The 24,472-nt window shown below is 47.3% G+C and overlaps 1 long non-coding RNA gene across 1 annotated transcript in view; it reads right to left on the bottom strand.

The window, feature by feature from the left end:
• Window positions 1-1,839: 1,839 nt before the first annotated feature.
• The window catches only part of LOC136582816 (uncharacterized), a 95,673-nt gene continuing 73,040 nt past the window's right edge, over window positions 1,840-24,472 (bottom strand). The window contains exons 2-3 of the long non-coding RNA XR_010787228.1: window positions 2,689-2,912; window positions 1,840-2,456 (exon numbers count right to left, since the gene is read on the bottom strand). This is a non-coding gene — a long non-coding RNA (uncharacterized lncRNA). The remainder of the gene's footprint in view (window positions 2,457-2,688; window positions 2,913-24,472) is intronic.

Genomic DNA, 24,472 nt, shown 5'->3' with positions numbered 1-24,472 from the left:
AGTCATGGACCTATTCTTTACTGGCTTATTCCGCTTGTCTGCAGTCGGTAGACTCTTTTTTCCTTGAGCTCGGGAATATTTTTGATGAACCCGATCGTGCGGGTTATGCAGTCAGTAAGTTGTTGGCCCTACGCCAGGGGCGCCAGTCGGCAGAAGAATATTGCTCTAGTTTCAGGCAGTATTCTGGTGAATCTGCATGGAACGACTGTGCGCTCAAAGATTTATTTTTGGTAGGCCTGTCTGACGCAGTAAAAGATCTATTGCTGTCCCATCTGTCACCATCTACCTTGAATCAGGCTATAGAATTGGCAGTGAGAGCTGATCGTAGGCTCAGGTCTAGAAGGGAAGCTAAGCTAGAGGCCCGTCAAGAATGTGGTGCCAAGTCTCTGGTGACTTCTACAGCCTGTACCCCATCGTCAAACCCCAGAGATGATGGTATGGAAGTGGACCAATTGACTCCTGGAGAGCGGAGGCGCTTCCAGGTTTCTAACCAACTCTGTTTTTACTGCGGCAAGGCTAGTCATTGCATCACATCCTGCCAGGAAAGGCAGCTACGGAAGAAGCAGAAAAACTTCAGCTCCTATGTGACTGTCGAGAGGGTCATCTAGGAGGTCAGGTACTCCCTAAATTACTGGTGCCTTGTAGTGTGTCTTACAAGGCTTTTCACAGGGTAATACAGGCATTTATAGATTCTGGGTCGGCCGTGAACCTTATCCATTTAAAGTTTGTAAGACCACTGTTGTTAAGTTTTACTGCATTAGGTTTGCCGATCCACTTTACTAGAATCGATGCAACCCACCTGTCCTTTGTGGTAGTGCGGTGGAGGACACCAGAGCTTTGGTTCATGGTGTCCTCCACATTACACTCGGAGTTTATTTCATTTCTGGTCATGGAGAAGATGTCCGTGGATATCATTCTGGGATTGCCGTGGCTAAGGACGCACAATCTTCAGTTCGATTGGACTACGCTGGAGCTAGTTCGGTGGGGAGGGTCCTGTCAGGATCATCTTGTGCCTGTTACATTGTGCTCCACCGATACTATTAGTCTTCCAGACTATTTACGGGAGTTTCAAGATGTGTTCTCTAAGAAGCTTTCTGAGGTATTGCCCCCACACCGCTAATGGGATTGTAGGATTGATCTTGTCCGGGATAGTCCCATCCCTAAGGGGGCCATATTTAATCTGTGGGGTCGGGAGCATGAGGCTCTTAAATCCTATATTTCAGAGGCTTTAGCCAAGGAACATATCAGACCATTAAAGTTACCAACTGGAGCAGGCCTATTTTTGTTGAAAAGAAAGATGTGTCTTTGTGGCCTTGTGTTGACTATCAAGCTTTAAGCAAGATCACCATAAAGAATCAGTGCTCGCTTCCTCTGATCCTTGATCTGTTGAATCAGGTGGTGGGAGCATGCTGGTTCTCTAAGCTTGACCTTCGGGGGGCTTATAATCTTATACGTATTAAGGCTGGTGACGAGTGGAAGATCGCATTCAACACCCCGTTGGGGCACTTCGAGTGTCTGGTTATGCCATTCGGGTTATGCAATGTCCTTGCAGTTTTTTCAGGGGTTTATGAACGTGGTCTTCCACGATTACCTAGGGGTTTTTATGGTTGTCTATTTGGAGGACATTTTGGTGTATTCGTCGGATTGGGACACGCATGTCAGACATCTCCATTTGGCTACGGGAGTACCAATTGTATATTAAATTGGAGAAGTGCTCATTCGGGGTCAAACGCTTGTCATTCCTTGGATATATCATCACTCCAACTGATGTGTGTATGGAGTCAGACAAGGTTGCTGCAATCACACAACGGGTTAAACCAGATAATTTGAAGTCTCTTCAGCGCTTTATTGGGTTTGCCAATTTTTACAGAAAATTTATCAGAAATTTTTCAGTGATTGCATACTGGCTGACTGAGCTCACTAAAAACGGACCGGATGTCATGGTCTCCGGACGCTTCAGAGGTGTTTGAGCAACTTAAGAGGGCTTTTTTCACTGTGCCGATGCTTGCTCAGCTGGACCCTCAGAAGCCCTTTTTCATGGAGGTTGACGCTTCAGAGGTTGGGGTGGGTGCAGTCCTCTACCAGGAATTGGTGGGCCACCCAGGGTATAGTCCGTGTGCCTTCTTTTCCTGTAAAGGGAAGTTAATTGTACCTATGTCTCTGCAGTTGTTGGTTCTGGAGGTGTCTCATTCCTCTATTTTTGCAGGGCATCCGGGGGTCCAGGGGACTTTTGAGCTATGTTCCCGATTCTACTGGTGGTCTGGCATGGCACGGGAGGTCCGGGAGTTCGTGAATCGGTGTTCAGTTTGTGCACGTGGCAAAAGTCGCTGTAAGAGCCCTGAGGGACCGTTAAGGCCGTTGCCAGTACCTGGTAGGCCATGGTCGCACGTGTCCAAGGTTGTTCCACCATTTTGGTAGTTGTTGACAGGTTCTCGAAAATGGCCCATTTTATTGCTCTGAAAAAATTACCGTCTGCCACTGAATTAGTCAAGATTTTCATTAGAGAGATTATATGATTACACGGAATAACGGTCAATATAGTTTCGGATCAGGGGGTGCAATTCGTGGCCCAATTTTGGAGGGCCTTCTGTAAAAACTTGGGAACATCTCCGTCGTTCTCATCAGCGTTTCATCCGCAGACGAATGGCCAAACAGAACATAAAAATCAAGACCTAGTACAATACTTACGTCTTTTTGTGGGCCAGAGGGTCATTCGGTGGGTAGAGTTTTTACCGTTGGCCGAATTTGCCATAAATAATCGTATCAGTTTGGCGACGGGGGTGTCACCTTTCTTCTCTGTGTTCGGTCGGCATTCCCGGTTCCTGACTTCCATTCCAGTACCTACAGTTTGTTCCGCGGTTGATGTTGTTACTAGTGAGTTGCGGGAGGTCTGAAATGGTGTACACAAGAACCTGGAGGAAGTAGAAAGAATTAAACAGCATTCTCGCTCTGCTTTTATCATTTTTACAATGTTTACCGTGTGGCATAAATAATGAATTCATTTTATTGTACAAGTTGTTATGGACGCGCACAACCAATTCTGCATTCAATTTATAAATTTTGTAATTTTTGTATTTACATCACTGTTTTCTTTTCCTTGCTTTTTTCTATGTCCCAGTAGGGAACTTGAGCATGCAACCTGATGATCACTCAGCTAATACACTGCAATACTTCTATATTGTTTTTTAAAAATATATATAGTCTTTTATAATGATACCCATGACCATTGTTTACTTCCCTCAAGTGGGCAAGCCGCTCAAAAGACTGAACGATTTGCATTCAAATAGAACTAATTTTGAGCGGCTTGACGATGGTTTTTAATGCCAGCAGCAAACGAAAAGTGAACAAATAGTGCACGACTGCCAATGTTTAGATGTAACGATTATTGCTCACTTTCGACCGCTTGAACGAATTTTGAGCGATAATCGTTGCATGTAAAAGGGCCTTAAGACACTACACTTGCTTTGATTGACCAGTGCTGCTCACACCAGTCAGATGTAGTATCTTAAAACACCGATGTATACCATGCACAGTGTGCATCAGGTAGTCAGAGAAGCAGATAGGCCGTCTTTGTTTCTTTAATGCTTTAATGTACAGGTTTTAGATGGTAATTTAGATTTACTTGCTACTTTATAAAACAGAGTGAATGTATCCTAATACAAGCAGTATGTTCCCATGCTCTCCCTAGTGGTAGCTGTGGGCAGTCAAAATGTTATCTTTGAGGGTGCCTACCCACTAGTGTTTTTTTCAGCGCAAGCCCCATTGAAAACATAGGGAGTACATCGTGGACTTCTGCCACAGCTGTCACAGATGTGGCAGAAGTTCGAAATGCTATCCCATTTCTTTCAACGGGGAGGGCACTGCTGGATAGCTGTAAAACAAGTAAAAAAATAAATATACTCTCCTTGAAGAGCTGTCTGGCTCTTCTCTCCTGCCCCAGCAGTTGTCTTCTGTGTTCTGGAGGCTGGGGATTAAAAAAATCCCCACCCCCAGAAAGCGCTAGTGTCATTGGCTAAGCGCCCAGCCAATCACAGGCAGCGCTCAGCCATTCATTGATGACTGAGGGCTGCCTTTGATTGGCTGAGTGCTGTGACCAATCATAGGCAGCCCTCAGCCATTGAATGAGCACTCAGCCAGTGAGACCAGCGCTTTGTGGAGGCAGGGATTTTTAAATCCCTGGCCTCCAAAACACAGAAGACAACTGCAGGGGCAAGAAAGAAGAACCGGAGGGCTCTTCTAGGTGAGTATATATATATATATATATATATATATATATAAACTTTTTTTTTAACTTTTTCTTTCAATCCATGATTTTCAGGAAAGGGTTTATATTTTAAGTCCTTCTCCGAAAATTATCGCTGCAGGGGTTGCCTGCAACCCACTGCTTTCAATGGAGCCATAACAGTGCCGGTCCCATTGCAAGAAATGGGAGAGCATCACGGACATCTGCCACAGCTGTGAAGTCCGCAATGTATTCCTTTGTTTTCCATGGGACTGGCACTGCTGCTGTCGGACCAGTTGCAAAACATCACAGAATTTGTGCATTGCGAGACTTAAGAAATAAATCGCAAATGAGTATGAAACCATTGAAAATCATTGGCTTCATAATCATCGCTCTCACATTGCAAGAAAAAATATCACTAGTTGGTAGGCACCCTAAAGGTCACCTGTCAGGTCCTATAAGCCCCATAACAAGTCTATGGGCTCATAGAACAGGGGCCGCTGAGTCTGGGGTATATGACTGTCACACTCCCCTGACTTCCTGTTCCCTTACTGTTGGCCAGGGAAGTCAGCGCACGGTGCCTGGGTTTGGTTCCTCACTTATTTATGTACAAGTACACAATTCTGTTTTCTCACAGGTGTTCACTGATCACAGCCAAAGGGGCACAGCGTTTCGATGAATGTTTCTGCTCCTTCGCTTTAGCAATTGTAAAAAAGGGGGGGGGGGGGGGTAATTCTCAGCACAGGACCTTCACTGATCAAAACGTATGATTTTCCACTAAGAAAAACAATCACTTTAACCTCTCAATGCCACAGAACATACAGTTACGCCCTGCAGCTTCAGGGTATGTATGAAGGGAGATCTCGGGTGCATCCTGCTCCATACAATGCATGTGTCTTTTTACAGCCGACACCCACCCACAACAACTCCAATAAGCTGCACTGCTCATCGGAGATGTTAACCCTTTAAATGCCACGACCCATCCATATTCGGGGGGCCCATATGGCCCCTCCCGCAATAAGATCGCTGGTTCCCGTGCGGTTGCCATGGCAGTTGGGGGCCTTCTGAAAGACCCCATGGCTGCCATTTCAGAGTATTCATCAATGCCTGTCAGATCGCTTAATAGAATGCCTGTCAGATTGCGGTATGATGTAATGCTATGGCATTACATCAAACTGCAGGATCAATCAAAGCATGGCAAGTTCTTGTTCCCTCTGGGGGCTTAAAAAATACTGTAAAAATTAGTTGTAAAAAGTTTGACTGATACAACAGGTCCCCTGCTAATATAGAGGTGAGGAGTTTCAAGACAAAAAAAAACCTCCTGCAAAAAACTAATAACTGGGAACTGTAATTACAGAGAAAATTTCCCAGAAGTTCAAGAATGTATTAACTGTAATCCCAATTTGAGAGATATTTTCTAAATCTATTTTTGTATTTTAGACAGCAGTAAATGTTACCGACCATCATAATGTGGCTCATAATAACTTGCTTTAACATATTGTTCTGCGCACCTATTAGGAACATTCCTGGAATACAAAGAATTTATTATCACTTGACACAGATAGATGCTGCAAATTCTGGATCTATCTATCTATCTATCTATCTATCTATCTATCTATCTATCTATCTATCTATCTATCTATCTATCTATCTATTTATCTGTAGCTTAGTAGTCTAAGATGATTAAGGGGTTAACAAATATTATACCTAAAGGGTAGTTTAGGAAGTTTAGGAGTTAATGTAATATTTCCATCAGTCTAGATGGAATTAAAGGTTGAAGGGGTATTCCCATCTTGATGTGGTGAGCCAGAATAACGTTTTGGGTGGCTGGTGCTCTGGTTCACAGCGGCCATTACAGTGTAAGTCACTCCGCAACAGGCTGCTCACACAGTGAAATATGGGGTGATGGTAAAGGGCTGGTCTCTGTTTTTTGGGGGTGAAGGTAGAGTGTAGTGCAAACCCAATAAAGAAAGTCCAGAGTGACAGGAAGGGAAACGGTTTAACCCTCCTTTATTTGTTCCAAAGATCGACTCTACAATATCTATAAAGATCAAGGCAAAATTCTTTACAATCCAATCCAAGTCCAGCCCTGATGGTGGTGACTGTAGGGCTTCTGAGCTTGCTGCTCCGTACCGCCTACTATGATATTTTCCATCACGGCCCCGGAGTCTGCAGACTTCTTTATAGACTGTTTATCTATCAGTTGTCAAATCCTGGATTTGCTGTAACTGATCCCTAAACTGGCATAACTTATACTAGATCTTATATATACTGCACCGCACTATTCTACATTACTCTATAACATAACTGCAGAAACTTTTATAAACTTTGCTCCTCCTACTGGCTCTATGCTGATTGGCTTGAATGTTGGAAGTATTGAACTTTGCCAACATTGGTGGAGATCCACAGTATACTTTACCCTTTCTATTGAAAGATTATGCAACAAAATCTGCTAAGAGTGCACACACCCTTAGCCTACCCACACATGGGTGAGTGTGATGTCATGCTGGAAAAATCAGCCCGATATTGCGTTCACCCACGTTTTCACACAATTGTGATGCGATTTTATGGCAAAAACACCTCCCATTACTTCTGGCAATAGATGATCAGCAAAAACACCTCCCAACACCTCCAGAGTTAGAGGATTGGCAAGTGTTGTGCAGGTGATACCCCTTCCCCCCCCCCCATCTCTTGCAGCGATGGAAACCCCCCTCTCCACTGTGGGACTCCTCTTACAGAAACTCTGGACTGCCGGCGGCCAGTTCACACCCGGACTCTATTCCTGTGAAGCCATGCTGTTGTGATTGATGCAGTATGAGGTTTAACATTGTCTGATTGAAATATGCAAGTCCTTCCCTGAAAGAGACACTGCATGGGAGCATGTTGTTCTAAGACCTCTATATACTATTCAGCATTGAATGTGCCTTTCAAGATGTGTAAGCTGCCGATGCCATAGGCACTAATGCCACCCCATACCATCTGAGAAGCAGGCTTTTTAACTGTGTGCTTATAACAAGCTGAATGTTCCCTCTCGAGTCTGCATGACACGGCGTTTCCAAAAAGAATTTCAAATTTTGATTCATCGGACCACAGAATTGTTTCCTACTTAATAATAATAATAAACTTTATTTGTATAGCGCCAACATATTCCGCAGCGCTTACATAGACAGGGGATACAGAAAGACAAAAGTACAAACATTACAGAACCACGGTTACATAGTAATCAATTGATGGAAACAGTAGGGGTGCGGGTACTGCTCCAACGAGCTTACATACTACAAGTAATAGGGTGATACAGAAGGTAAAGGGGCTGGAGATGTGCACGGTATGGCGAGGTGGAGAGTGAGGGGTGATATACACATAGACAATGGTCAGACATTTAGCCGTGTGACGGCAGAAACAGTATGACTGCAGGAGCGGTTTATGATGGCTAGCAGGGATTGCAGTCAGTAGGTCAGGGAGCATGTTATCAGGCGGAGTACAGAGGGGTTTGTTTAGGGAATTCGGTATGCCTCCCTGAAGAGGTGCGTTTTTAGAGCACGCCTGAAGTTCTGCGAGTCCTGGATTGCTCGGGTAGCCTTTGGTAGTGCGTTCCAGAGGACCGGTGCTGCTCCGGAGATGTCTTGGAGGCGGGAATGAGAAGTTCGAATTAAAGGGGCGCTCAATCTGGTTTCGTTAGCAGAGCGGAGAGCCCGGGCTGGTTGATGGATTGAGATGAGGGAGGCGATATAGGGGGGTGCTGCACTGTGGAGGGCTTTGTGGATGAAAGTGGCGAATTTAAATTGAATTCTGGATTTAACGGGCAGCCAGTGCAGTGAACGGCACAGGGCAGAGGCGTCCGAGTAGCGGCTGGACAGGAAGATGAGCCTGGCTGCTACTTTGCCTCGGTCCATTATAAATGTGCTTTGGCCCAGAGAAGATGCCAGCATTTCTGGATTATGTATATATATGGCTTCTTCTTTGAAACATACAGCTTTAACTAGTATTTGTAGATTGCATGGCAAACTGTGTTCACAGGCAATGATTTCTGGAAGTATTCCTGAGCCTGTGCATTGGTTTGCATTACAGAATCATGCCTGTCTTTAATGCAGTGATGCCTGAGGGCCATTAGATCTCGAGCATCCAATATTGACCATCGGCCTTGTTCCGTGTACACATGAATTTCTTCAGATACTCTGAATCTTTTGATATTTTTTTTTACTGTAGATGGTGATACATTTAAATTCTTCGCAATTTTTTGTTGTAGAGCATGTTTTTGAAATTGTTTCACAATTTAGGATGCATTTTTTTCATAGGTTGGTGACCCTCTGTCCAACTTTGCTTCTGAGAGACTCTGCCTCTCTAACATGCTTTTTTTATACAGTCATGTGACTTAGTAGAAAACTGACCCTCCAGCTGTGTTTCATGGGAACCACTTACTTTTCCAGCCTTTTGTTACCCTGTCCCAACTTTCTTGGGATGTGTTGCTGCCAGCAATTTCTAAATGAGTTAATTTTTTTAATGAAATGGAGAAATGTCTCCCTTTCCCCTCCTGATGTGTTCTTTGTTCTGTTGTAAATAAAATATTTGAGATTTTAAACAGTTTTCATCGAATTCTTTTGTTCTTAAAGGGGTTGTCCCGCGCCGAAACGGGTTTTTTTTTTTTTCAACCCCCCCCCCCGTTCGGCGCGAGACAACCCCGATGCAGGGAGGTAAAGAAAGCTCACCGGAGCGCTTACCTGAATCCCCGCGCTCCGGTGACTTCTCTACTCACCGCTGAAGATGGCCTCTTCCTCCGTGGACCGCAGCTCTTCTGTGCGGTCCACTGCCGATTCCAGCCTCCTGATTGGCTGGAATCGGCACGTGACGGGGCGGAGCTACACGGAGCTACACGGAGCCCCATAGAAGACTGCAGAAGACCCGGACTGCGCAAGCGCGGCTAATTTGGCCATCGGAGGGCGAAAATTAGTCGGCACCATGGAGACGAGGACGCCAGCAACGGAACAGGTAAGTATAAAACTTTTTATAACTTCTGCATGGCTCATAATTAATGCACAATGTACATTACAAAGTGCATTATTATGGCCATGCAGAAGTGTACAGACCCACTTGCTGCCTCGGGACATCTCCTTTAACATTTGCTTACATTTTACACACCGTCCAACTTTATGGAATTGGGGCTGTATATTCCCTGCAGAATATCTGTCATTAAGAACAGACCATGTTTAGTATAGGCATATAACTAGAGATGAGCAAACGTACTTGTTAAGGGCGATTTCGAAATCGAGGATCGCTATTTTCGAGTACCTGACTACTCGGGTGAAAAGATTCGGGGGACGCTGGGGGTGAGCGGGGGGTTGCAGAGGGGAGTGGGGGAGAGAGAGAGTTCCCCCCTGTTCCCCACTGCTACCCCCTGCTCCACCACGCTGCCCCCCGGTGCCCCCGAAATCTTTTCACCCGAGTAGCCAGGTACTCGAAAATAGCGATGCTCAATTGCGAAATCGCCCTTAACGAGTATGTTCGCTCATCTCTACATGTAACCATGATGTAGCTTCTCTGCCCTGCGCTCATGTCTAAAATAGAGGACTGCAAAAACTGAAAACTGGTGGCTCGGCGCAGCGCTTCAGCAGATATTTGAATAATCAGAATGACTAGATGGAAATTCCTCCTTTAATTCTCAATGCTTCTGGTCTGTTTTATCAATTAACCCCTTGAGTGGCAGGTTTCCTACCACCCTGTCGTGCCCACCAGGGCAGGTTTTTTAAAATGGTCTAATCATAGAATTTCAACTAGTTTTGCAGTTGCGTCTCAAGAGCCATAACTTTTTCATTTTCCCATTGACATGGCCATATGAGGGCTTGTTTTTTGCGGGACAAGTTGTGATTTTTTAAACAGGGGGGAGGAAAAAAAGAAATGGGGAAAAAAGAAAAAAAGGGGCCATGTAATTAAGGGGTTAGATAATGTATTAACTTTCTTCTCTGGGTCATTACGACGCACACGGATACCACATGTGTGATTGTATTTTTGATTTTTTACAAAGTAAAGGGAGACAAGTGTTTTTTTAAATTTTTTTAATGATTTTTTTTACTTTTTTTTTATTTATTTAAAAAAAAATTTTTTTTTTGTCCCTTTAGGGGACTTCCACAGGGACCCATCAGGACCCCTGATCACATTCCGGGGGTCCGATGGTGACAGCCCTTTATATGCTGCAGTGACAACCCTTTACATGCTGCAGTCACATAGACTGCAGCATGTAAAGGGTTAACACAGCAGAGATCGGAGGTTTTCTCTGATCTCTGCTGTAAGAGCTGGTACCTAGCTGTCCTCTCACAGCCAAGCACCAAGCTCTCCCTGCCACAGAGACCATCGGCTTGCTTCTGACAAGCCGATGGTCTCTATGGCAACTTGTAAACAAAGCAGGACATTGCCGACATGTCGGCAATATCTTCTGCTGTTTTTTCAAATCCCTTGCTTTGTTCTCTGTGGGTCTGTGCAGGAAGAGCACACTGTCACAGCTTGTGGCATTGTGCTCTGCAGCTCCCATAGTGATACATAGCCCGGAAATCTTCTGGGCTATGTTGCTATGAGCAGTGGAGTTCGTCCCCGGAAATTTTCCGGGCGTGCCACTCAAGGGGTTAAAGGAGAAATTTCCATCTAGTCGTTCTGATTATTCCAATAATTTTTGGAGCGCAGCGCTGAGCCACCAGTTTTCTGTTTTTGCACCCCACCATACACTCACGCCCACTTAGGTGGTGAGTCCTCTGGTCAGCAGCACCTCCAGAATCTCCTGCACATTTCAGACCTTCACTGTCTTTGCCTGTATTTTGGGCCACTCAGTTTGCAGCATTTTCTAGATTAGTACCAACCTCTGATCAATACTTATTAGCAGCAGTGAACACAGTTGCTTGCTGGGAGATGTTGTCCGTCAGGCTTTTATGAGGCCTCATGGACAGAAATTCTAATAACTGCATGCAAAGGAGACGCAGTAATGATACAATGAATGTCCTGTCCAGAGATCACATTCATACCTTCTAAATCACAGCAGAAGAAAAAATATAAGAAAAAAACACTTTCTAAATTCGCGTACGTTTTTTAGCTACAGTTCAGAAACGCACCAAAAACACCAAGCGTCAACAAACCCTTAGAGCCCAGACTACCCTTGTCTCCTATAATGCTGAATGTAGGTATTCATTATCTGGTGCCCGGGGCTGTGCAGATTCAGTAACCACATATTAACTCCTTCCCTCCCCATGACGTAGGGGTACGTCATGGGAGCGGGGTACTTCCCGCAAAATGACGTACCCTTATGTCATAGGGATAGTGTGATATCATAGCTGTCACTAATAGCCAGCCTCCTGCATCAGAGATGCGCCCACCCGCCGTTAACCCCTTCCCTACCGCGATCTACGTAGATCGCGGCAGGGTAAGGGTTCACAGAGGAAGCGCGCTCCCTCTGTGACTCCAGCCAGCTCTCGCGATAATATCGCGAGAGCCCGGCTGGTTGCTATGGCAACAGGATGCCAGATACCGGCGTCCTGTATTGCCATTGCATAAGATCGCTGTAGTAAGCGATAAGGCATGGCAGGAGAGAAGTCCTGCCATGTCTTATCGTAGCGATCTTCAGTCCTGCACTGTAAGTCCCTAAGAGGGACACAGATGGTGTAAAAAGAAGAGAAAAATAAAGTACAAAAAATAAAAATGTAAAAAAAAAACTTTTTTTAATTCTTTTTCTTATATTTGCATAAAAAAATTCAAAAAATGAAAAAAATCCCCCATATTTGGTATCGATCCATCCGTTACGACACGTACAATAAATTGAATACACTTTATATCCTGCACGGCAAAAAGTGTTAATAAAAACGCTAAAAAAAACGGCGGCAAAATGCTAATTTTTAGCATTGTGCCTCCCAAAAACGTAATAAAAGTGATTAAAAAAAACGGATGTACCCTAAAATGGTACCAATAAAAACTTCAAACATCAAAAAATAAGCCCTCACAGAGCTCCATCCATGGAAAAATAAAAAAGTTATAGGACTTTGAATGCAGTGAGTTTAGAAGAAAATAATAATTTCCAAAAAAGGGCTTTTATTGTGGAAAAGTGAAAAAACCTAAAAAAAATATAAGAACTTTGGTATCGTTGTAACCGTATCGACCCGCGGAAAAAATGTAGTGTGTCATGTATGCTGCATAATTAACGCTTTGAAAAAACCCCAAAAAATCTATGGCAGAATTGATGCGTTTTCTCTCCCTACGATCATAAAAAAAATAATTAAAGACTGTGTACAAGAATGAGCGCACGCAGGGGGGGTTATACCTGCCGTCCGCTCATCCTATTGTGGAAATGCTGCAGATTTTATATAGTGTAAAGCTGAAATCCACGGCAAGTTCCCTATGTAAAACAAGTGCAAAGTCCACACGGTGCAGAAAAAATGAATTGGCAGGGTTTATGGAAAACACTATGGATTCTAAATCCACAGCATGTCTATTGAGGCCTTAGTCAGACGGGCGTTTTTTCGCGCGATTTGCGGATCGCATGACGGATGCGCATCCGCAAATCGCGTGACTGGTGCGCGCAAGTCGTCCGCAAATCGCCCGAAAATCTGCTCCTAGCCGCGTTTCATTAGAATCGGGCCGGAGCTGTCCAGCGCATTGCATTCAATGGAGATGGCAATAGAGCCGCCTCCATTTAAAGCAATGCGCTGCGGGCGAGCCCGGGATGAATTGTCGGCAAGGACTTAAATATATAAGCCCTTCCCTGCAATTCATCCTAAAATGTGTAAAAATAAAAAATATATGTATACTCACCTTCTCCCGGCAGCCGGAGCTCCGCGCGGCCGTCCTGCAGTGGGTGTGAAGGGGGTGTGAGTCAGACCTGCCCCCTGATTGGCTCAGCGCTGAGCCAATCAGAGGCATGTCTCACTCACACCCATTAATGAATTCATGAATGGATGTGAGTCAGACCTGCCCCTGATTGGCTCAGCGCTGAGAGGCAGCAGTCACTCACCCATTCATGAATGGGTGTGTGAGTGAAACCGGCCTCTGATTGGTCAGGGCTGTGACCAATCAGAGGCAGATCATTCAGCAGGCGGGGATTTTAAAGCCCCGCCGGCTGAATAGTGCCGAGAAGCAGTTCAGGAGAACTGACAGCGGCCGCGGCTGGACTCCGGCTGCAGCGGAAAGGTGAGTATACAATTTTTATTTTTTTTTAACACATTTTAGGATGAATTGCAGGGAAGGGCTTATATATTTAAGCCCTTCCCGACAATTAACCCCGCGCACGCCGGCAGCCCATTGCTTTCAATGGAGTGGCTGTATTGCCGGCTCCATTGAATTCAATGGGCAAACATCGTTCTTACAGCTGTGGCAGAGAAGAATGATTTGTCTTCTATATGTTCTCAATGGGGTCGGCGCTGCTGCCGCCGGCCCCATTGAGCGCATATAGAGAAGAGAACAGGAATCGCAGATCGCAGATAGGTGCGATCTGCGATTTTTTGTTCTATAATTTATCGGACGAGCGCATAAAAAGCGCTCATGTGTCCGATACCATTGCAAAGCAATGGTTTTATAAAATCGCCGGACGCATGCGCATGCGCAAATCGCGGCTAAAAACGCCCGTCTGACTAAGGCCTTACGGTGCAGAATTCGACTACTGAAATACAATGCGGTCATTCCATGTCAGCTGGCCTAATTTGGGAGAGGCTAGCGCTGCTAAGGTCCCTGATTGCAGCAATAGAAACTCCCATAGAGGCATATGGGAGCTGCTGGGAAAGGGAGGGAACTTAGCAGTGCTAGCTCTATAGGAGCTGCCGACTGATCACAGCCAAAACATTGGGCAGGACCTATCTTTTTGGCCACATATAAAAAGCAGCTGGCTGGAAGCGGCAATGTATGCGCTTTTCTGTCCATCAGATTTTACGTGTCGGAAAATCCTCCATCTGAGCCAATACATTGGAATCCAATGCTTCAGATGGCCGCGATTTTCGGCCGACGTTTTATCACAGCAAAATAGCGGCAGTAAACCATTGGTGTGAATAAGGCCTGAAGAGGAACTGTCATGCCCTCTGATCAGCGGACCGGCTCCTTATCTTTGCAGCCACGTTCCTTCTGACTCTTATTAACAAATTTCTTTTTTCCCCCATACTCTGTTTGGCCCCATGAATATTCAGACAGATGGCCGGTACCCGTGTTATTGCTTAGTGATGTGCGGTAAAAGCAGGGATTTAAAAAAAAAAAATACTGCACTGTGCATGTTCGACAGCGAGCCGTGTGGAATACAGGAAAAGAAGACAAGTATGCAGGGACGCCGGCTGGAATCCGACCCGTTCATGTGCAGCCGGCCTAACTGTTATCATCAAGAATGGTTCCCAGTAGAGATGAGCGAACGTACTCGTCCGAGCTTGATACTCGTTCGAGTATTAGCGTGTTCGAGATGCTCGTTATTCAAAACGAGCACCACGCGATGTTCGAGTTACTTTCACTTTCATCTCTGAGACGTTAGCGCGCTTTTCTGGCCAATAGAAAGACAGGGAAGGCATTACAACTTCCCCGTGCGACGTTCAAGCCCTATACCACCCCCCTGCAGTGAGTGGCTGGCGAGATCAGGTGTCACCCGAGTATATAAATCGGCCCCTCCCGCGGCTCGCCACAGATGCATTCTGACAGAGATCAGGGAAAGTGCTGCTGGTGCCGGAGCTGCTATAGGGAGAGCGTTAGGAGTTATTTTAGGCTTCAAGAACCCCAACGGTTCTTCTTAGGGCCACATCTGACCGTGTGCAGTACTGTTGAGGCTGCTTTTAGCAGTGTTGCACAATTTTTTTTCTTTGTATATCGGCCGTGCAGAGCATAGCGTCCGCAGTCTGCAGTCATTGTACAGAGTATAGGGCCAGTACTGGTGAGGCAGGGAAAGAGATATTCAGGCTATATAGGCAGTGTGCTTTTTCCAAAAAATTGATCGCCATCATCCCGCCAGAGGGAAACAGTATGCATAATATTATACGCTGCCTACAGTATCTATCTGCTGAGGGTAGTAGTCCTAATTAATACGCAGCTAAGCGTTACAGCAGGCTTGCGCAAAATTGTTTCCTGGATCTGTTGTCTCTGTTACATGATCGCCGTCATCCCGCCAGAGGGAAAGAGTATACATAATATTATACGCTGCCTACAGTATCTAACTGCTGGGGGTAGTAGTCCTAATTAATATGCAGCTAAGCGTTACAGCAGGCTTGCGCAAAATTGTTTCCTGGATCTGCTGTCTCTGTTACATGATTGCCGTCATCCCGCCAGAGGGAAAGAGTATACATAATATTATACGCTGCCTACAGTATCTATCTGCTAGGGGTAGTAGTCGTAATTAATACGCAGCTAAGCGTTACAGCAGGCTTGCGCAAAATTGTTTCCTGGATCTGCTGTCTCTGTTACATGATCGCCGTCATCCCGCCAGAGGGAAAGAGTATACATAATATTATACGCTGCCTACAGTATCTATCTGCTGGGGGTAGTAGTCGTAATTAATACGCAGCTAAGCGTTACAGCAGGCTTGCGCAAAATTGTTTCCTGGATCTGCTGTCTCTGTTACATGATCGCCGTCATCCCGCCAGAGGGAAACAGTATACATAATATTATACGCTGCCTACAGTATCTATTTGCTAGGGGTAGTAGTCGTAATTAATACGCAGCTAAGCGTTACAGCAGGCTTGCGCAAAATTGTTTCCTGGATCTGCTGTCTCTGTTACATGATCGCCGTCATCCCGCCAGAGGGAAAGAGTATACATAATATTATACGCTGCCTACAGTATCTGTCTGCTGTATCAGCTCAGCATTTAAAAAAAAATAGAAGCAAAATACTTAAGGCCTACTACTGGCCTTTGGCCACTTGACTGCTTCTGCACTGTGAATTCCACTAGCTCAGTCATACGCACCTACGTCTCACTACAGGCGTGCGCAAAATTGTTTCCTGGCTCTGCCGTGCGTTCTGTAAGGGAAGTCAGCCTCCAACCACAGGCCAATAAGCGGCACATTTAATTACAGCGTTCTGTTTCTGCACTACTGGTAATACAGCATGCTGAGGGGTAGGGGTAGGCCTAGAGGACGTGGACGCGGGCGAGGACGTGGAGGCCCAAGTCAGGGTGTGGGCACAGGCCGAGCTCCTGATCCAGGTGTATCGCAGCCGACTGCTGCGGGATTAGGAGAGAGGCACGTTTCTGGCGTCCCCACATTCATCTCACAATTAATGGGTCCACGCGGTAGACCTTTATTAGAAAATGAGCAGTGTGAGCAGGTCCTGTCGTGGATGGCAGAAAGTGCATCCAGCAATCTATCGACCACCCAGAGTTCTGCGCCGTCCACTGCTGCAACTCTGAATCCTCTGGCTGCTGCTCCTCCTTCCTCACAGCCTCCTCACTCAATTACAATGACACATTCTGAGGAGCAGGCAGACTCCCAGGAACTGTTCCCGGGCCCCTGCCCAGAATGGCCAGCAATGGTTCCTCTCCCACCGGAGGAGTTTGTCGTGACCGATGCCCAACCTTTGGAAAGTTCCCGGGGTCCGGGGGATGAGGCTGGGGACTTCCAGCAACTGTCTCAAGAGCTTTCAGTGGGTGAGGAGGACGATGACGATGAGACACAGTTGTCTATCACTCAGGTAGTAGTAATTGGAGTAAGTCCGAGGGAGGAGCGCACAGAGGATTCGGAGGAAGAGCAGCAGGATGATGAGGTGACTGACCCCACCTGGCTTGCTACGCCTACTGAGGACAGGTCTTCAGAGGGGGAGGCAAGTGCAGCAGCAGGGCAGGTTGGAAGAGGCAGTGCGGTGGCCAGGGGTAGAGGCAGGGCCAGACCGAATAATCCACCAACTGTTTCCCAAAGCGCCCCCTCGCGCCATGCCACCCTGCAGAGGTCAAGGTGCTCTACGGTGTGGCAGTTTTTCACAGAGACGCCTGACGACCGACGAACAGTGGTGTGCAACCTTTGTCGCGCCAAGATCAGCCGGGGAGCCACCACCAGCAGCCTCACCACCACCAGCATGCGCAGACATATGATGGCCAAGCTCCCCAGGTGGGACGAAGGCAGTTCACCGCCTCCGGTTTGCACCGCTGCCTCTCCCCCTGTGCCCCAACCTGCCACTGAGATCCAACCCCCCTCTCAGGACACAGGCACTACCGTCTCCTGGCCTGCACCCACACCCTCACCTCCGCTGTGCTCGGCCCCATCCACCAATGTCTCTCAGCGCACCGTCCAGCCGTCGCTAGCGCAAGTGTTGGAGCGCATGCGCAAGTACGCCGCCACGCACCCGCACGCTCAAGTGTTAAACATGCAGATAGCCACATTTATCAGCCTGGAGATGCTGCCGTATAGGGTTGTGGAAACAGAGGCTTTCAAAGGTATGATGGCGGCGGCGGCCGCGTGCTACTCAGTTCCCAGTCGCCACTACTTTTCCCGATGTGCCGTCCCAGCCCTGCACGACCACGTCTCCCGCAACATTGTACGCGCCCTCACCAACGCGGTTACTGCCAAGGTCCACTTAACAATGGACACGTGGACAAGCACAGGCGGGCAGGGCCACTATATCTCCCTGACGGCACATTGGGTGAATTTAGTGGAGGCTGGGACAGAGTCAGAGCCTGGGACCGCTCACATCCTACCCACCCCTAGAATTGCGGGCCCCAGCTCGGTGGTGGTATCTGCGGTGGTGTATGCTTCCTCCACTAAACCACCCTCCTCCTCCTACGCAACCTCTGTCGAGCAATCAAGATGTGTCAGCAGCAGCACGTCGCCAGCAGTCGGTGTCGCGCGGCGTGGCAGCACAGCGGTGGGCAAGCGTTAGCAGGCCGTGCTGAAACTACTCAGCTTAGGAGATAAGAGGCACACGGCCCACGAACTGCTGCAGGGTCTGAATGAGCAGACCGACCGCTGGCTTGCGCCGCTGAGCCTCCAACCAGGCATGGTCGTGTGTGACAACGGCCGTAACCTGGTGGCGGCTCTGCAGCTCGGCAGCCTCACGCACATGCCATACCTGGCCCACGTCTTTAATTTGGTGGTTCAGCACTTTCTGAAAAGCTACCCACGCTTGTCAGACCTGCTTGGAAAGGTCCGCCGGCTCTGCGCACATTTCCGCAAGTCCCACACGGACGCTGCCACCCTGCGCACCCTGCAACTTCGGTTTCATCTGCCAGTGCACTGACTGCTGTGCGACGTGCCCACACGGTGGAACTCTACGCTCCACATGTTGGCCAGGCTCTATGAGCAGCGTAGAGCTATAGTGGAATACCAACTCTAACATGGGCGGCACAGTGGGAGTCAGCCTCCTCAATTCTTTACAGAAGAGTGGGCCTGGTTGGCAGACATCTACCAGGTCCTTGAAAACTTTGAGGAGTCTACCCAGATGGTGAGCGGCGATGCTGCAATCATTAGCGTCACCATTCCTCTGCAATGCCTCTTGAGAAGTTCCCTGCAAAGCATAAAGGCAGACGCTTTGCGCTCGGAAACAGAGGCAGGGGAAGACAGTATGTCGCTGGATAGTCAGAGCACCCTCCTGTCTATATCTCAGCGCGTTGAGGAGGAGGAGGAGGAGCATGAGGAGGATGAGGAGGAGGGGGAAGAGACAGCTTGGCCCAATGCTGAGGGTACCCATGCTGCTTGCCTGTCATCCTTTCAGCGTGTATGGCCTGAGGAGGAGGAGGAGGTTCCTGAAAGTGATCTTCCTAGTGCGGACAGCCATGTGTTGCGTACAGGTACCCTGGCACACATGGCTGACTTCATGTTAGGATGCCTTTCTCGTGACCCTCGCGTTACACGCATTCTGGCCACTACGGATTACTGGGTGTACACACTGCTCGACCCACGGTATAAGGAGAACCTTTCCACTCTCATACCCGAAGAGGAAAGGGGTTCGAGAGTGATGCTATACCACAGGACCCTGGCAGACAAACTGGTGGTAAAATTCCCATCCGACAGCGCTAGTGGCCGAAGGCGCAGTTCCGAGGGCCAGGTAGCAGGGGAGGCGCAGTGATCAGGCAGCATGTACAGCACAGGCAGGGGAACACTCTCTAAGGCCTTTGACAGCTTTATGGCTCCCCAGCAAGACTGTGTCACCACTCCCCAGTCAAGGCTGAGTCGGCGGGAGCACTGTAAAAGGATGGTGAGGGAGTACGTAGCCGATCGCATGACCGTCCTCCATGACGCCTCTGCCCCCTACAACTACAGGGTGTTGAAGCTGGACACGTGGCCTGAACTCGTGCTATATGCCCTGGAGGTGCTTGCTTGTCCTGCGGCTAGCGTCTTGTCAGAGAGGGTGTTTAGTGCAGCTGGGGGAATCATCACAGATAAGCGTACCCGCTTGTCAACTGACAGTGCCGACAGGCTTACACTCATCAAGATGAACAAAGCCTGGATTTCCCCAGACTTCTCTTCTCCACCAGCGGACAGCAGCGATACCTAAACAATACGTAGGCTGCACCTGCGGATGGAAGCATTGTTCTCTATCACCATTAAAAACGTGGACCTTTTAGCTTCATCAATCTGTGTATAATATTCATCCTCCTCCTCCTGCTCCTCCTCCTGAAACCTCACATAATCACGCCGAAAGGGCAATTTTTCTTAGGCCCACAAGGCTCAGTCATATAATTTTTGTAAACAATTTTTTATACGTTTCAATGCTCATTAAAGCGTTGAAACTTTCACCTGAACCAATTTTTATTTTAACTGGGCTGCCTCCAGCCTAAGCCACATTAACCAAAGCGATTAATGGGTTTCACCTGCCCTCTTGGTTGGCCATGGGCAATTTTTCTCAGGTACATTAGTACTGTTGGTACACCAATTTTTTGGGGCCCTCGCCTACAGTGTAATCCAATTAATTTTTTGCCCACCTGCATTAAAGCTGACGTTACATCAGCTGTGCTGGGCACTGCAATGGGATATATTTATGTACCGCCGGTGGGTTCCAGGGAGCCACCCATGCTGTGGGTCCACAGGGAGTTGTAACTGCATGTGTCCACTTCTAAAGAACCCCAGTCTGACTGGGGCATGCAGTGTGGGCCGAAGCCCACCTGCATTTAATCGGACGTTACCTCAGCTGTGATGGGCACTGCAATGGGATATATTTATGTACCGCCGGTGGCTTCCTGGCGCCCACCCATGCTGTCGGTCCACAGGGAGTTGTAACTGCATGTGTCCACTTCTAAAGAACCCCAGTCTGACTGGGGCATGCAGTGTGGGCCGAAGCCCACCTGCATTTAACATGACCTTACCTCAGCTGTGATGGGCAATGCACTGGGATATATTTATGTACCGCCGGTGGGTTCCAGGGAGCCACCCATGCTGTGGGTGCACACGGAATTCCCATTGCGGAGTTGTACCTGCCTGTGACTATTTATAAAAAACCGCGGTCTGACTGGGGCATGCAGACACCTTGACAGAATGAATAGTGTGTGGCACATAGGTTCCCCATTGCTATGCCCATGTGTGCAGCTCCTGATGGCGGTGGCACAGGATTATATTTCTCCTTGCTTCTGTACAGCATTGTGGGCTATCGCCACGCCCCTTTTAAAGAGGGTCGCTGCCTAGCCGTGCCAACCCTCTGCAGTGTGTGCCTGCGGTTCCTCCTCATGGCAGACGCACTTATAAATAGACATGAGGGTGGTGTGGCATAAGGGCAGCTGAAGGCTGCGCAGGGACACTTTGGTGTGCGCTGTGGACACTGCTTTGTTGCGTGGGGGGTGGGGGGGGGGTGGCAGCATGTAACCCAGTAGAAGTGGCAGCGGAGTGTCATGCAGGCAGTGATTGTGCTTTGTTGGAGGTAGTGTGGTGCTTAGCTAAGGTATGCATTGCTAATGAGGGCTTTTCAGAAGTAAAAGTTGTTGGGAGGGGGGGCACTCTTGTGGGACCTGGGAACTTGAGATGCAGCCCAACATGTAGCCCCTCGCCTGCCCTATACGTTGCTGTGTCGTTCCCATCACTTTCTTGAATTGCCCCGATTTTCACAAATGGAAACCTTAGCGAGCATCGGCGATATACAAAAATGCTTGAGTCGCCCGTTGACTTCAAAGGGGTTCGTTACTCGAAACGAACCCTAGAGCATCGCGATAATTTCATCCCGAGTAACGAGCACCCGAGCATTTTGGTGCTCGCTCATCTCTAGTTCCCAGTTACAATCAGTGGCGTAACTATAGAGGATGCAGGGGATGCGGTTACACCCGGGCCCAGGAGCCTTAGGGGGCCCATAAGGCTTCTCTTCTCCATATAGGGGGCCCAGTATTATGAATAAAGCATTATAGTTGGGGGCCCTGTTACAGATTTTGCATTGGGGCCCGGGAGTTTCAAGTTACACCTCTGATTACAATGCATACAAAAACATTCAAAAATGTCAATAGGGCATATGGAGAGTGGTTGACATCATTTGTTATGAGCTGTTCGCTTTGTCACCTCACCCCGGCCGTTGATGCGACTTGACCAGGGGCATAACTATAGAAGCGCAGAGAGTTCGTTTGCATCCGGGCCCTAGAGCCTTAGGGGCCATAAGATCTGTCTCCTCAATATGAGGAGACCAGTATTATAAATGAAGTATTAGAGTTAGGGAGCCCTGTGACAGGTTTTGCATTAGAGTCCAGCAGCTACAAGTTATGTCTGGAGAATGGATACCAGTGAGCGCTGCAGTGAGTCATATGGTTAACGCAGCCCTGAAAAACCCAACTATAAACCTGGCTATATCTTGTACCCAACCGCTCATCCCCCGACTTCAGATTGGACACTGTTAAATTTGTTTGATAAAGTATTTATGGGGCTCAGTGTAATAAATAAAGTCTTACTGCTTCTCAGGCCTTATAATGGCGTATATACATTACTGCGCCAATTTACAGCCCCCAACAATAACTCACACCAGGACCGCTTATTTATAATGACCCTTTTCTAGCATTTCACACCTCCGAATAATCCATCATTGTGGATGAATCCCTCAGTGACCTCCATAGAAACATCTCCGCCCGCTACACCCAGGTCTGCACTGGCGAGGGCACTGCCCATTGTAACCTATTGGAATACTCATCATGTATCTGGATGGACACTTATTGAATGGAGTTGAAAATGACCCCTCGCAAGGCTTTATTATTCCTGCCATTAGTACAATTTATCGTTTATTCCTCCACCGGGTTCATTTCAATTACCACACAATTTCTGATGAACTAGGGGCACCACTGCCAACCCAGACATGAAGTGCCATTCCTTTCCCATCTACTAATAATGTGGCACTAGAAGAACCAGCCATGAATTTCTCCATGTCTCTGGGCATTAGACCATCACTCATGGTGCCCACAGTACTGTGTATATGGCAGAGCAGGGTACTGGCAAGCACTTGCCAGCATCAGCTTCACTGACCTTTGAACTCCACTCGGCCAATTGCCATTTACTTCCAACTGTCAACTGCAGCGATTGCATTGACGGATACAGGATTGTGAAAAATGGTGTCCAATGGACATGAGAAGCGCAAGAGAGAAGAGGAGAGCATGAGCGGACTCACGAATATACAGAAGAAGAGGAGCGGAGAAAATAATATCATAATAGAGCATGAGGAGCCAACGCCGGGCACCAGCCAGGACCCCGGACCATCAGACTCCGGATTTCACATCAGTCGCTTCACCCGCCTACAGACATTAGGTAAAGGAGGCTTCGGAGAGGTAAGTTTTATAACTTCCCATTTTCTGATAGAGGTGCAGTGACCCTAATTATATTGTATTTCCATTTGCTGTGTAACTGAATGCAAACTAGTGTCTTCTGTTATCAGCCATTTAATCCACATAAGAGGTTTAGGATACATTCACATGTAGCATCAAAATCCTGTATATAAGAATGGATGTCTATAGGTTGTCTTTAGGGGTGGTATGGCAGTATTACTCAGACAGTGTATGTAGTAGTATGTATTCACCGGGGCAGCATTTTGGTGGTGGTTTTTGGCCTGTTTAATATCATTTTGTAAGATCTATTTTTCCCACTTTCCTGTCCGTTCTCATTTGACCTTTTTAAAAAAAGTATTTTGAAAGTGGATCTCCCAAAATGTCATCTGAAATCAGCCGTACTGGTTTATAGAATGGCAATACTATATGGCTGAGGTATTATTTCATCAATATACAGTATGATGATATCTTTGGGTGTAATAATGGTAGGATTGGAAAAATGTGTTGTAGTATTATTTGAGCAACGGATAGTGCTGGATATTATGCATGTATGATGGCATTAGTTACCATAATATGGCAGTATCATATGGGACCATTGTGGACAGACAGACAGACAGGTAGGCAGACAGGTAGGCAGACAGGTAGGCAGATAGATAGATAGATATGAAATAGATAGATAGATAGATATGAAATAGATAGATAGATAGATATGAGATAGATAGATAGATAGATAGATAGATAGATAGATAGATAGATAGATAGATAGATATGACACTTACTCCTCACACTGAAGCACTGATGCCATAGAACATTGTCAATATTGCTAAAATGTTTGCACCTGTATTGTAAGGTTCTACAACTGTTTGTTGGATTGAAGTGAACGTGCCGCTGATGCGGCTGCCAAGTAAGGCCTCATGCCCACGGCCGATTCAGATTCCGACTGTGAAATCTCGCAGCGTAATCAGACCTGGCGCCCCCCAGAGACCCCAAATCTCCTGCGCACGTTCTCCTGCGGTGCGGATTGTAAATCTGCAGCTTGTTACATTTTATTGCAGATTTTTAGCACAAATTTTAGCTCTTCAAATGAGGCTTTGTGTGTTTCCTGCAGATATTGATGCAGATTTGCTGTGCATGGACCCGGCCGTAGGCAGCAGGATAGCCTAAAACCCCTACTGATAAATCCCCCATGTAATAAATGTCAGTGATCATTTCCTACTTGTTTTCTTAAGGTGGTCCTGGCCTCACTCCCTGGTAGAAACACCTTCATGGCCATCAAGATTGTCGACAGAGGAAGTGAAGCCAATATGTTATTGAGAGAGCAACGGATACTCCTGAAGGCCCAAGACTCCCCCTTCATATGCCATCTATATGCCGCACAGCAGTCTGCCAACAAAGTCTACTTCATCATGGAGTATCTGTCTGGAGGAAGCCTGAGGGCAATGATCAGGATGTGCGGCCGCCTGGACATCAGCAGTGTGAGGTGAGTAAATGACTAATCAGGAGACGGACAGATGGACGGACATGGGGGGGCAGGGGGATACATAACTGGTCAGATGTACAAGAATGGAGGGCGTACAGGCTGCCATAAACAGCGCCTCCTCTCTTCAGG

This window comes from Eleutherodactylus coqui, chromosome 11 (assembly GCF_035609145.1).
Source record: "Eleutherodactylus coqui strain aEleCoq1 chromosome 11, aEleCoq1.hap1, whole genome shotgun sequence".
In the NCBI taxonomy this organism is placed as follows: Eukaryota; Metazoa; Chordata; class Amphibia; order Anura; family Eleutherodactylidae; genus Eleutherodactylus; species Eleutherodactylus coqui.
Note: the sequence above shows the minus strand (reverse complement) of the source record. Positions and strands in the feature narration are given on the sequence as shown.